Source organism: Carettochelys insculpta, chromosome 2, assembly GCF_033958435.1.
Source record: "Carettochelys insculpta isolate YL-2023 chromosome 2, ASM3395843v1, whole genome shotgun sequence".
Lineage (NCBI taxonomy): Eukaryota > Metazoa > Chordata > Testudines > Carettochelyidae > Carettochelys > Carettochelys insculpta.
The window spans coordinates 223505302-223518299 of record NC_134138.1 but is presented as its reverse complement, the minus strand read 5'-3'; the positions used below and the strand labels follow the sequence as shown (position 1 = coordinate 223518299).

Here is a 12998-nt window from a genome sequence, read left to right as displayed (position 1 = left end):
AGGGTTGCTAACCATCCTGTCAAAAGGCCATTACTGGTTCATTCAGATACATTTTCCTGGGTTTTTTCTTCTTTGTGAAATCAAAGACATCTTTAAAAAACATACCTATTTTATATCATCTTCTGAGCACTACATGCGGAAATTTTTCAGTATGAAACAACCCTGCCCCAGCCCCAAACCAGCTTGTATGTTTTCCTTCAATATACTCCAAGCCGAAAAGTGTTCCATGGCTAAATTAGCTTGGGAAATGCTGCTCTATTCACCCTAAGCAGTGCTGCCAGGTTTTAAACTCTTCGGCTGTGTCTACTCTTGCATTCCTCTTTTGAAACAGATATGCAAATGAGGTACATTGAAAATGCAAATGAGTTGTGAATTTGCATATCTGGCACCTCATTTGCATATTCTTATTTCAAAATAGCTTCTTTCGAAAGAAGAAAACCAGAGTTGACACTGCTCTTTCGAAAGTAAACCCCACCTTCAAAAGAATCCTTCTTCCCTTTTTTTATAGGAAGAAGGATTCTGTCAAAGATGGGGTTTACTTTCAAAAGGGCAGTGTCTGCAATGCTTTCTTTTTTCAAAAGAAGCTATTTTGAAATAAGAGTATGCAAATGAGGTGTCATATATGCAAATTTGTACGTCATTTGCATTTTCAATGTACCTCAATTGCATACCTCTTTTGACAGAGGAATGCAAGTGTAGACACAGCCTTCTTGAGGTATACTGAGCATCCACAATTCCCAGAGAAGAGCTGTTGCAGAGATAAAGAGATGGAGCAAATTCTTATTACAATATTACTACTACTATTACTATTATTATAGTAATAGTGGTATTTGTCTTAATCTCCTTTGCTCGCACTTGTGCAAGAATGTCTCAGTTTTACTTCAGATGGAACCTCACAGGGGCATCAAATATGAAAATACAACACCAAAGCAGGTTTTAGTTTATTTTAGAAGAAATCAATTATTATTTCTGCTTTACCCTTCTCTCCCACATCACCTAAAAATAAAGCAGGGAGGTGACAGCAAGTAAAGTTTGATAAACTTTGTTCAATAAATTGAGCCTTTTATGACTTATCATGAAAAATTACTTAATTCATGCTTTTATGTGCATGGAAGAAAGACACACAATTAAGATAAATCCCCACTACTCAAGAACTATTAACCTGTACATAAGATTACAAGTGGCAGCTCAAAGGGAGGGGCTGAACCAGAGAATCCAAATGACAGACAAAGTATTTGAACAATTTCCTTGCATGAAGAGCTTCCCTTCTTTATGAGAACAGGGAAGACAGGGCCCACACAGTTATGGCTAGAGAAAATAAAAGGCAGTTTCCTCACATCCCAGGGCAGAATATGGCACCAGAATATCAATAAGTAAGCTATTTTCATTCTTCATAAATTAAAAGAGGAAAGACCATCTTTGCGGGCAGGCTTGCAAACCTAGTGAGGAGGGCTTTAAACTAGGTTTGTTGGGGGAAGGTGACACAAGCCCTGAGGTAAGGGGGGAAGGAGGAGAGAACAATCAAGTGGGTTTCCTGGGTGAAGAGGAGAAAGTGGGGCAATCGGCCCCTTCTCTAAGATGCTTGTACACTAATGCCAGAAGCCTGGGGAACAAACAGGAAGAATTAGAGGCCCTGCCACAGTCACACAAGTATGAGGTGGTTGGAATAACAGAGACTTGGTGGGACGATTCGCATAACTGGAGCACGGTCATGGAAGGTTATAAATTGTTTAGGAAGGACAGACGGGAGAAAAGGAGGAGGAGTTGCACTCCATGTGAGGGAGCAGTATGATTGCTCAGAGCTCCAGTATGAGGAAGGAGAAAATCCAGTTGAGTGTGTTTGGGTTAAGCTTAGAGGCGGAAGTAACAGAGGTGATGTTGTAGTTGGTGTCTGTTATAGACCGCCAGATCAGGGAGAGGAGATAGATGAGGCTTTCTTCAGGCAGCTTAGTGAAGCTTCCAAATCACAGGCCCTGGTTCTCATGGGAGATTTTAATCATCCGGTCATTTGTTGGGAGACCAATACATCAGCACACAGACAATCCAGGAAGTTTTTGGAGAATGTTGGGGATAACTTCTTGGTACAAGTGCTGAAGGAACCAACCAGGGGCCGTGCGCAACTTGACCTGCTGCTCACAAACAGGGAAGAACTAGTACAAGAAATAGAAGTGGGAGGGAACCTGGGCTGCAGACACCATGAGATCGTAGATTTCAGGATCCGGACAAAAGGAAGAAGGGTGAGCAGTAACATACAGACCCTTGATTTCCGAAAAGCAGACTCTGACTCTCTGAGAGACCGGATGCACAGGATCCCTTGGGAAATGAAGATGAAGGGGAAAAGAGTTGAAGAGAACTGGCACCATTTTAAAGAAGTCTTACTGAAGGCATAGGAACAAACAATCCCGCTGCGTAGTATGAAATGCAAACATTGTAGGCAACCAGCTTGGCTTAACAGGGAAATCCTTAGTCATCTTAAATTCAAAAAGGATGCATACAAGAAATGGAAACATGGACAGTTGACTAAGGAAGAGTATAAACATACGGCTGGAGAACGCTAGGCAGTAATCAGGAAAGTGAAAGCACAACTGGAACTGCAGCTGGCAAGGGATGAGATAAATTCAATAAATCCAGTTAGCTCGATTTTGCCATGTGACTGTATTCACTGTAAAGACCATTAGCTCGATTTAGGGAGCAGTAATCTCGAGGTTACAACATTGCAGTTACCTGACAGGTATACCGTCAAGCTTGAATTCAGAAGTTCGATTATATGAAAGTGTGGAAGCACCACATCTTTAAAGTGAATTTATTAGCCTCCAGAGGTGTCCTGTATGTCACCCACAATGACGCTCTCAGTGCTCCACTCTGGCTGCTGCTCTCCAGTAACAGGAAGAGCCTGAATTTCCAAGTGGGAGCAGGGAGCCTTTAGCTGTGTGCCCATGATAATATGACAGCATGAGAAATGGCTTCTTTCTGTCTATGCTATTAGTGCTGTGAGCACACCTACCCATTCAAATAGCCCCTGCAGGGAGTTTGCGGCTCCGTCTTTACATTTGCTATTTTTTTTCTATGCTGCCTGGAGCCAGCCACTGTCTTGCTGATCCACGTGTCAACAAGGCTGCGCTGGGGGTCGTGCTTGCATAATATGCTGACACTTCTCAGTGGTTTACATTTGTTTGCAAAACCCCTTCGCTCCCCCACAGGTGCCACACAGTCTGGGTCTGGCACTCAGCCACACCATGGGGGTAGTCCCCAACCCAACCCAGTAAAAGGATGTGCCTGCCATATGGTGCTGACAATGCTGCCAGTCACGCATTTAGGGCTCCAAGGGCAGGAAAGATATTCTGGGCTTTGCTGCCGCTGTGGGGAAGTCTCCCTTGGCAGTTAAGATACTGGGGGCATTGCTGCTGCCATGGGAAAGTACCACCTCAACTGGTCCCCCACCTACTGACTCCCCCACCTTCACCCTTATCGGGCCTTGCTGTCACCAGGAAAAAGTCTCCCCCAGCAGCTAAGGGACTTGCTATCGCCAGGGCAGGAACAACTGCTTCAACTGGTCCTCCACTGACCCACCACCACCCCACTTGGCCCATACCGGGGCTTGGGGTTGCCAGGGAAAAGGTCTCCCCTGGCAGCTAAAGGGCTTGCTGCCATGGGGAAGGACCACTTCAACTGGCCCCTTACTGCACCCTCCCCTTTGCCCATACCGTTGCTTGCTGCCGCCGGGGTAAGGTCTCCCCTGGCAGCTAAGGGGCTTGCTGCTGCTGCCACGGGGGAATAGTTTTCTTCCTATGGCTAAGGGACTTGCTGCTGCCAGGGAAGGACCACATCAAGTGGGCCCCCACTACACCACCCCCTCGCCCATACCGGGGGACTTGCTGATGCTGGGGGGAAACCAAAAGTTCTTTTTCCTGCACTTTTCTATCCTCTGTCTTCCCACTGAGAATACAGTCTGGGCCCCTGCAGTATTTTCAGGGATCACATGCATGCAATGATGGGAGGAGGTATACTCATTGGATGGCCAGTTGTTGTACCTATATGGGCAATGTAATGGCATGGGAAACCAAAAATTCTTTTTTCCTAGGCATTTCTGTCATCTTTCTTCTCACTTTACAAAACAGTTCAGGCCCATGCTTTATTATCAGGGAGATGATGGGAGGTGGGATACTCAGGGGATGGAACACACTCATCACACGGAAGCCTTATAGTGCACTGGAAAGCCAAATACCCTTTTCAATACCAACATAATGAACAGGGAAACCAAAAACTCTTTCTTCCTACATCTTTTATCCTCTTTCGTCTCACTTTCAAATACAGTCCTGGCCCCTGTATTACTTTTGGGGATCACACGAATGCAATCGTGGCAGGTGGGATATTTAGCGGATGGCCAGTTGAGAACACAGTTCATTGCACGGGAAAGCCAAAGACTTTCCCCAACACCAATACAGTGAATGGGGAAACCAAATATTCTTTTTTCCTACACTTTCCTATCCTCTTCCTTCTCAGCTTAAAAAACAGTCCGGGCCCCTGCATTCATTTCAGGTATCACAAGCATGCAATAATGGGACAAGTGGATGGCCAGCTGGGAATACAGTCGCTGCATCCATGTTGGCAATGTAAAGTTGGGAGAAACCCAAAAATTCTTTCTTCTAATTTTGAGGGTCTCTGCATTATTTCCAGGGATCGAAATATTTTCAGGATCGGGAGAATGAGGAAAATGCAATGGGGGAAGATGACATCAAGATCAGTGAGCATACCCAGAATGCTACAGGGATGAGGGAACGGTGGGAGAGCTTCCCGCAATGCACAACTGTAACAGTCAATGCTAGCCAATTTGTGTGTGGCAGCAATGACTCGACTTTGTGGGGAGCACAGTGGAAGTGAGGATGGTCAAAATATCAATTTAAATTCCAGAATTAGAAAATCGATATAAATAAACTCAATTTTATCTCGCAGTGTAGACACAGCCTCTGACAATGTTTAGGGGTAAATTAAAACTAAATACCAGCACAGAACACGGAGAGCCAGGACTGGTGGCTGTAAACAAACGTTATGGGATTGTGGGAAACTTGGCCGCACTGATAAGTGGTCATCTGGCTAAATAAAGTCATGCCAGATTACGAATGTTGCCCAGTGAGAGTGTGCCAACTAAAGAGGTTCAACCTGTAATAGGAGCAGCTGTAAAAGATGTACAGACTAAGAGCAGCTTCACATCTCTGTTTCATCTAACTCAGATGGTGAATCAAAGCAATCAACCCCAACATTGGAGCCCATTTAAGGCTTAGTCTATGCAAAATTGCTCCACCGGTAGAGAGAAGAAAGAAACTAAAAATGATGGTAGTAACCACATAAGCACCTCTGATTTGCTACTTGAGTTACCAATTTGGGGCTATTTGGCCAGGCTGCTTAGGTAGTAGGCTTGCCCAAGAGCACTTTAAGTAAATAAATAATATGAAAATAGTATAACTTTACTTTTGGTGAGAAACCTTGATACATTTTTCCAGGTCTTTTAGTAGTCTAAATGTGTAGCCATAAATAGGCAGCTACTGGTTTTAAAATGGAAAGCAATCTTATGCCAGTATGTTTTCAATACAGAGTCATTAACTCAAACTCATTCTCCCCTCACATCCAAGAGAGCCTCAATTTGTTAACCTTTCAAATATTACTTTCTTAATCTTTTTCATAAAGGCAGGGTTTGAGCTTTGTGGTGGTTAGTTATAAATATTATTAAGTATGTCAAGTACTATGTTCTAATTGAGCTGATTTGTATAAGATGGTTGCTTAATCTTCTTTAGCTTTTATTTATTTATTTATTTGTTTGTTTATTTTTATGTACTTCAAATACTTGCTAAAGCACTGAGAGCAGAAGTCAGCAACCTACAGATCCAGAGCCACATGCAGCTCTTTAAGGACTTCTTTGTGGCTCCTGCTACTTTAATTACAATGTTTAAAAAAAAAAAAAAAAAACCTTCCTGATTATTTTTGATAAATGGTGAACATCTAAAAGCCCAAAAATGAACAACTCATACCTAAATATCAAATGATATGTGATCTTGAAACACTGGATAACTCCCCCAATGTCCTCCAGAGAGAGAAGGTTGAGGAGTGAAAGTCAGGACAACAGTGGTACAAACATACATGTAAAATGTGAGGAAATATAATATGTAAAAAGTTTGTGAATGTCATGCAGTGAACATATATCACATTACAAATCATTGTGAGTGCGCTGTTCTTAAAATAGGGGTAACAAAAAGTATGGTTGGATGTTATTTATTAAGGACCATCTCATACTTACATGCATTGCGGCTCTTGAATTATTGAGTCTTTTGCCAAATTGGAAAAAATGGCTCTTCTTGCTATTTTGGTTGCCAACCCCTGACTTAGAGGTACCAGGGCAGACACTTGAAAGTAATGTAAATAAATAAATTTCACACAAGTAGAATCATTTGTATTAGTTATCACTGAGAAATGTTCCTTGGTAAAAGCATTAGTTTTAAAAAATCAAGCTTGCCCCTTCAATCTTTCTGAGTCATTTAGCTGAAATAATTCTAAATGTGCAGAGCACCAGCAATTTCTATTGATTTCAGTGGGGGGTAGGGGAGCATTCAATCTCTTTCAGTAGCAAGCCCTATTTGTCTTCATAACTGTGCATCTGCTGACTAAACAAAAGTTCAATTTGTCTTGTGCACCCATAACTTATTTGAAATTTGCACTAAGACAAAACACTTATGGACACATCTTAATGCCCATATGGTTTTTGCTCAACCAGAGTATGAGTAAAAACAGAGGACATTAGCACACCTACAACAATCAAAGATTCCATGGTGATTTAAAGGAGGGCAGGGAAAGATATGCATATCACATAGTCCAATGTAAACAAGGTACTGCAAATATTCTCTTTGATTCATATTATCTCCTTCCATTAAAGAACCAGGCTGTATGCCTGTCGCACTTGAATGTTGTTATACTGCAAGCTGGAGCAGCCGATCACTTATAATGGTTATTCAACTAATAAATAATTATATGCATGGATTTCATATTACCTTCAAATGTTATTCAATTCATGAACCAAATTAACACAGGCTATGTGTTCCCAGCATCAATTTCAAAGAGTGGGCCTCAATCTTAGAGGAACCTCAGACTGCTGTAGTTCTGCAGCAGTATCAGCATTTTTGATACATTTGTTTTTCTGGGATCTCCTTTCCAAGAAAATACACACTTCTGGCTAGCTATCCTTTTCCAGAGTTGCTCCAAACTTTGCACTATGTTTCTGAGGTTCCCTTCATATAAATTGTCCTATTATATTCTTATTAGAAACAATATTTCCATTCTCAAGCAGCATAAATGGAATTCTGATCAAGCCGGTGTACTCTATGAGAGCTACATGCTAAAGCTTAAAAGACTTTACGCATTAGCACAATCAATTTAAACTCTCAAAACTTAAAGCAAATACAAGGTTTTTGCTCTCTTGAGCAGTAATAATACCGTATATTAAGAAAGTGAAACAAAAGAAAGAAATATGACACAGTGCAAGATAACTTACATTTGAATAAATGCATATATTGAATATATATATATATATGATTAAAAAATCAATCCACCCCAACAGCCTGGTCTGCTTACCTCTCTGAGTATCTACTTTAAATAAGTATTAATTTATTTGGATGTATACTACCAAATTTTCTTTTGAACAGAGACAGAGAGAGACCCACCATCCATCCCAGACTGAATGTGCTCTCAACTCTGTACACATTAAATACAGGTTTCCAGACACAGCTGGTCTCATAACAATAGACTCACAGGAATAATCACAAGTTATGAACAAATAAAAGAAAGAAAACCTCCCAAAAACCAAAACAAAAATGGAACATATAAACCACCAGAGTCCCCACCAATATCCTACCTCCAGAATCTTTCCCTTTTTCATAGAGTAAAAATGGAATCTTACAGCCATCTTGAAACTTAACAAATCTGAGGCTATGTTTACACTTAAAGCGATCTGTCAACGGAAGTTTCTGTTGGAAGATATCTTCTGACAAAACTTTCTGTTGGCAGATCATGGACCGACTGTCAAGCGGATTGAAAGAGTGATCTGCTTTGTCAACAAAGAGTGGCCAAACTGCTCAGACACTCTCTTGACAAAATGGTCAACCAAAAGCACAGCAGACAGGGCTGCCTAGTGTTCTGGAAGCCCTGTCTGCCGACAGAGGGCCACCGGAACGTCCAGAACTGCTTTCTGTTGACAGAATCTTTTTACAGAAACGTTCTGCTTCATGGGGGAGCAGTAGACAAAACTCTCTAGTGTAGATATAGCCTGAGTGAAATGAACCAAGGAAGGGGTGAATTTCTAAGGCCCTAACAGAAGCCTCCATGACAGTATGAAAGAAAAGAGGTTGTTAATGGGGCTCCAACTCAGGCAACCACATCTGCCATGCCCAGAATAAAGAATTCTGAGGTCATGTGCAAAATGCTTTAAAAAGGGTCACCCCCTTCAAAGCAACTCTGACCCACAGATATCCCACCCCACATTTACCTCAACAACTCTTCACCACCCACAAGTATCTTGACAACCAGAGTTGAAAAGAAGGGCATGCACCCCAGTGCACAGCTCAGGCAAGAGTTGGCAGGGATCCAGGTTGTGATAGAACAGTACCTGTAAGAAATGTGCAGGTACTTTCATCCTTGATGACAGCCCACACACAAAATCCGACACCCTGACATCCACCCTGCAGCCTCCAACATCTCAGCTGCACTGGCCACAGCCACCCTACCCTACTCAACCCCCAACTTCCTGGTCCCCAATCCCACCACCCCTATGCTTTCACAACTTACCAAGCAGCCCCCAACACCATGTTCTCCCTCAGCCCCTTATCTCCCACTCATTTCACAACAACTTGCCCAAGTCCTCTACCCCACCCTGGGGACCTTTCTGGCCACTCAGAGGCAATCTGCCCCCACTCCCCCAGTCACCCTAGCTCAGTCCAGTTCTTCACACGCATCTTAGCGTAGGGTGGCTCTTCCCACTCCTGGCTGCCCACCTCCATCTTCTCCTTTCACCCACCCTGCACTCCCTGTATATCTTTCAGATTTGGCTCACCCACCCCTCCATCCCAGACAGAAGGATGGCTGGGCCAAACAGGAGCGAATGGTATTGCAACCTGCTGCTAGGGGTCTCAGCGTTGTTGTGGTGGTGGCGGTGGTGGCACCACCAGTGGTCAAAGGGTCTCCTGAAGGGAGGGGGAGGGGCTGTGCAAGTGCACAGAGTAAACACTGTTCAATCTAAGCCTGGCAGTTGTCACAGCATGGCATCAGAATAGAAACAGTATTTGTGTCCCTTATTCTGCACATGGACCATAGATGCCCACGCAGAGTCCCACTGAAGTTCATCTACACAAATCAGCTTGTTGTATTGGGGCCTTACATGACTCACAGGCCATTCAAGCCCAGTAATTTGCAGCATCAGATGAGCACTCTTCAGGTTCTCTATTCTAACAATCCTCCTCTCCTTTTTCTTGCTAGCAATTATTTCCACTCTATTATCTAACTTCATATCTTCTAGTACTCAGTCTCCTGAAGCTAGACAAATTCAGAAATAAGGAGCACATTTTTAACAGGAAGAGTGATTAACCTTTGAAACAAATTTACCAATGGTTATAGTAGATTTGCCATCTGCATTTTAAAATCTGGACTGGATGTTTTGCTAAAAGATGTGACCTAAGCATTATTCTGGAGAAATCTGGTACTGTCTGTTATACAGCAGGCCAAACTAGATGCTCAAAAAGGTGCCTTCTAGCCTTGGAATCCATATATCTATGTTAATAGATAAGAGTTTCCGATTTCAATACAAAGAGTAGGTCTGATGTCAAAAGCATGTATATCAAGATTATGAATGATAATTTAACAATAGGAAAACTTTAACCACTTCTGCATTCCTTAGTGTTAACATATTAACATTCTAATCAGAACACAATGATTTATTTAATCAGAGAGTTTATTCTCTGCTCTGAATGGTGCTGCAGCATGAAAAGAGTTCTGCCTATCATCTTGCATTGCTATTCCTTAAAAAGAAAAAGAATCTTCTGTCTTTATACATACAGACCCAAAATTTAGCATTTTATTTAAATCACTATAAATGAGAGAATCTCTTTGAATTTTCACACTGAAATCAGTTGGGACAGTCAGACACAAGAAGACAAACACATTCATGGTGCAATATCACTGAAGTAAATGAAATTGTGTTGTGGGTGAATTCAGCCCAGTATGCCAGGTAAATTTTAAAAACTTGAATTTAGTAGAAATGAAAGTGACTTTATTTTAGTCATCAATGAATATAGGAGTCACATAAAATCGCTGTTTAAATAAACAGCTTAGACTAATGACTGAACATGAATGTAGACAGGCTAGATGTATATTCAGCAATTTACAAAGCTGTGGTAGTATTCTGATTAGGTGAAAGATTATTTGCAAATTAACAAATACTTCTGTCTCTTTGGGAGTTAGCCTAAATTATCTCCGGATATGAGCCAGCTGAAACCGCTCAAAATCACTGTGATTAATTTCTTCTTATCCAAATCTATCAAATTGTTTCCACATGTTAATACATGGAAAATATTCTTTTACACAAATCACATGAGTTGCAATGGTGGGCATTCACAGCTACACACACTTTCGAAAACAGAAATGAAAGCAATACTTGTGGATCTGTGCATGCCACAGGTAAAAACATGCACATCTACTGAGACATCTGCACGCAAGCTTATTATATCTGTAGTAATCGACGTGTTTCAGCCACATACGATAATTACTATTCCAGTTAGCGGGATGTCTTCAGTGAATGTCTGCTCACTCCACATTTATAGCACATCATCTTCAAAGCTAAGCCAACCATTGGCAATTATGAGATTAAAATATTTCAAATATTTAATGAAATATTCTTTTTAAACGCTGTGCATCTGTGAACCTGAAATAAAGAATGTATAAATGAACTATAACTAGTTTACAACTACCTTTTGAAGAACCCCTCTAACCATTTTCTTACACATGGCAAATTCAATGGGAACCCTAATGAAGGCATCCTTGCTCTTGTGCCATTGAAGTTCCATGTATCCCAGGATACAGATGAGGTTACGGAATTCGGTTCAGTTAGGGTTCTCCAGCCATTCTCCTCCAGGAAGTACATCAACTGCTGGGGCAACTACAACCCTAAAGCTGTAGCAGCTAATAAGAGACAGAAGAACAGCTGAGCAAATAACTGATTTTATGGTTTGCTGGCAGTTCCAAATTTTTGTTAACTGTTCCAGGTCAAACTGTTGAAGTGAAATATTTCATTCTGGATTTAATTAAACTTCAAGGGTTTAACATATTTTAATACAAATGAAGAACATTTCTGAACCTGTAATTTTGAATTTAAAAACTCTAAACATTTTGTTTCATAAACATCAAAATTAAACTTTCCTTTCCCTGGAAATTATTTTTATCCCACCCTTTTCTCTCAAACATCAACAACTCAATGAAACCAACCCAAATTAACAAAATACTTCATTGTCACTGAATATGCATTTTTCATGAAAAAGTGTTGGCTGAAAAGTTTTGCCTTGCTCTAAAGATTCCTTTCCCTACACAGAAGTCTAATGTCAGGTTAAGGACTTGGTGAGGAGACTGAAGGTTCGCTTTTAGTTTAAAAACAGAAGAAAAACCCCTTAATCTCCTCCTGTTAAATCTGTGAATTTCCAATTGAAACTTACTCTGATAATGTAGAGCAGAATATCAGTTATTCACATTAATGACTGAAAGGCCCACTGTTAATTTCAGAATTTGAGGAAACAATGTGCCATGTCCAATTCCAGTTTTATCTGATGTATGTGTATTGACCATATTTATCTATTAATCAGTATCAGAGGGGTAGCTGAGTTAGTCTGTATCTTCAAAAACAACACGAGTCCTGTGGCACCTTATAGACTAACAGATATTTTGGAGCATAAGCTTTTGTGGGCAAAGACCCACTTTGTCAGATTAATCTGGAACCTCAAGACTGGGCTGATATAAAACCTGATATGAAACTGGGTTTAAGACATTGTGTGTGCCAAGAAAGCCATTCAACATACTCTTTAGTCAGACAAACAGAGTGTCCACTAGACCACATGCAAAGAGTTCGGAACAGTAGGGGAATGGTATGGTAAAATTTACTCGATTTCCTTACTGTCTGTTTACCCAGGTGGGTAAGAACAATGGTGGAACTCACTGAAACTGGACACATGTTAATCTTAAACTAATATCAGAAAGGAAGAAGTTATAATTGTGTTTATTCCTAACTGCAGAAGAGGGCTGTTTAATCAGAAACTTAATATACACTTAGATCCAATACTAACCATCTCACACTGTTGTATATTGAAAGGACTTCAAAAAGACAGGATGGTTTAAACAAATATAATGTAAATTTAGGACACCATGACTCTTCTAATGAGGTCACCTTTATCAGGCCTTATACTGAACTGAGTAACTGGGGAAGGGACACATATATCAAGAGATGTCAGAGCCCAAATTAGTTCTAACATGATGGGAGTTCAGAAACTGCTGATCCTGGATTGAGGTCATCTGGATTTCCTTAGCTTTCATTGTGTATGTAGTTATATATTAAATGCATAAAAATAAAAACTAATATTTCCTTTGCTCTGGTTCATTCTAAAATACACTGGATTCTGAATGTTTAAGCTGAGAAAAGTACTAAGGAGTGTGAAGATGGTGAGTGGTGAATTCACTAGAGCCATGCAATGTTTCTTTTTAAAAGGGGCTCAGTCAACTTGATGTTAATTTGAATGTTTGCACTGAATAGCTCTGATGAATTGTTATTGAACTTACTTGAATACAAGAAATTTTACTAGATATTCTGTATTCTCCAGAGGAAAATATGGTCAATCTATGCTACATGGGAGATTACACACAGGCTGGGTCTACACTACAGAGTTCTGTCAACAGAAGTTACTTCTGGGATGTACTTTCTG

At 40.9% G+C, this 12998-nt stretch overlaps 1 protein-coding gene across 6 annotated transcripts in view; it reads right to left on the bottom strand.

Annotated features, from left to right (window-relative positions):
* Positions 1-12998, bottom strand: part of CRPPA (CDP-L-ribitol pyrophosphorylase A) — a 223280-nt gene that overhangs the window by 186255 nt on the left and 24027 nt on the right. The gene's annotated exons all lie outside the window — the stretch shown is intronic.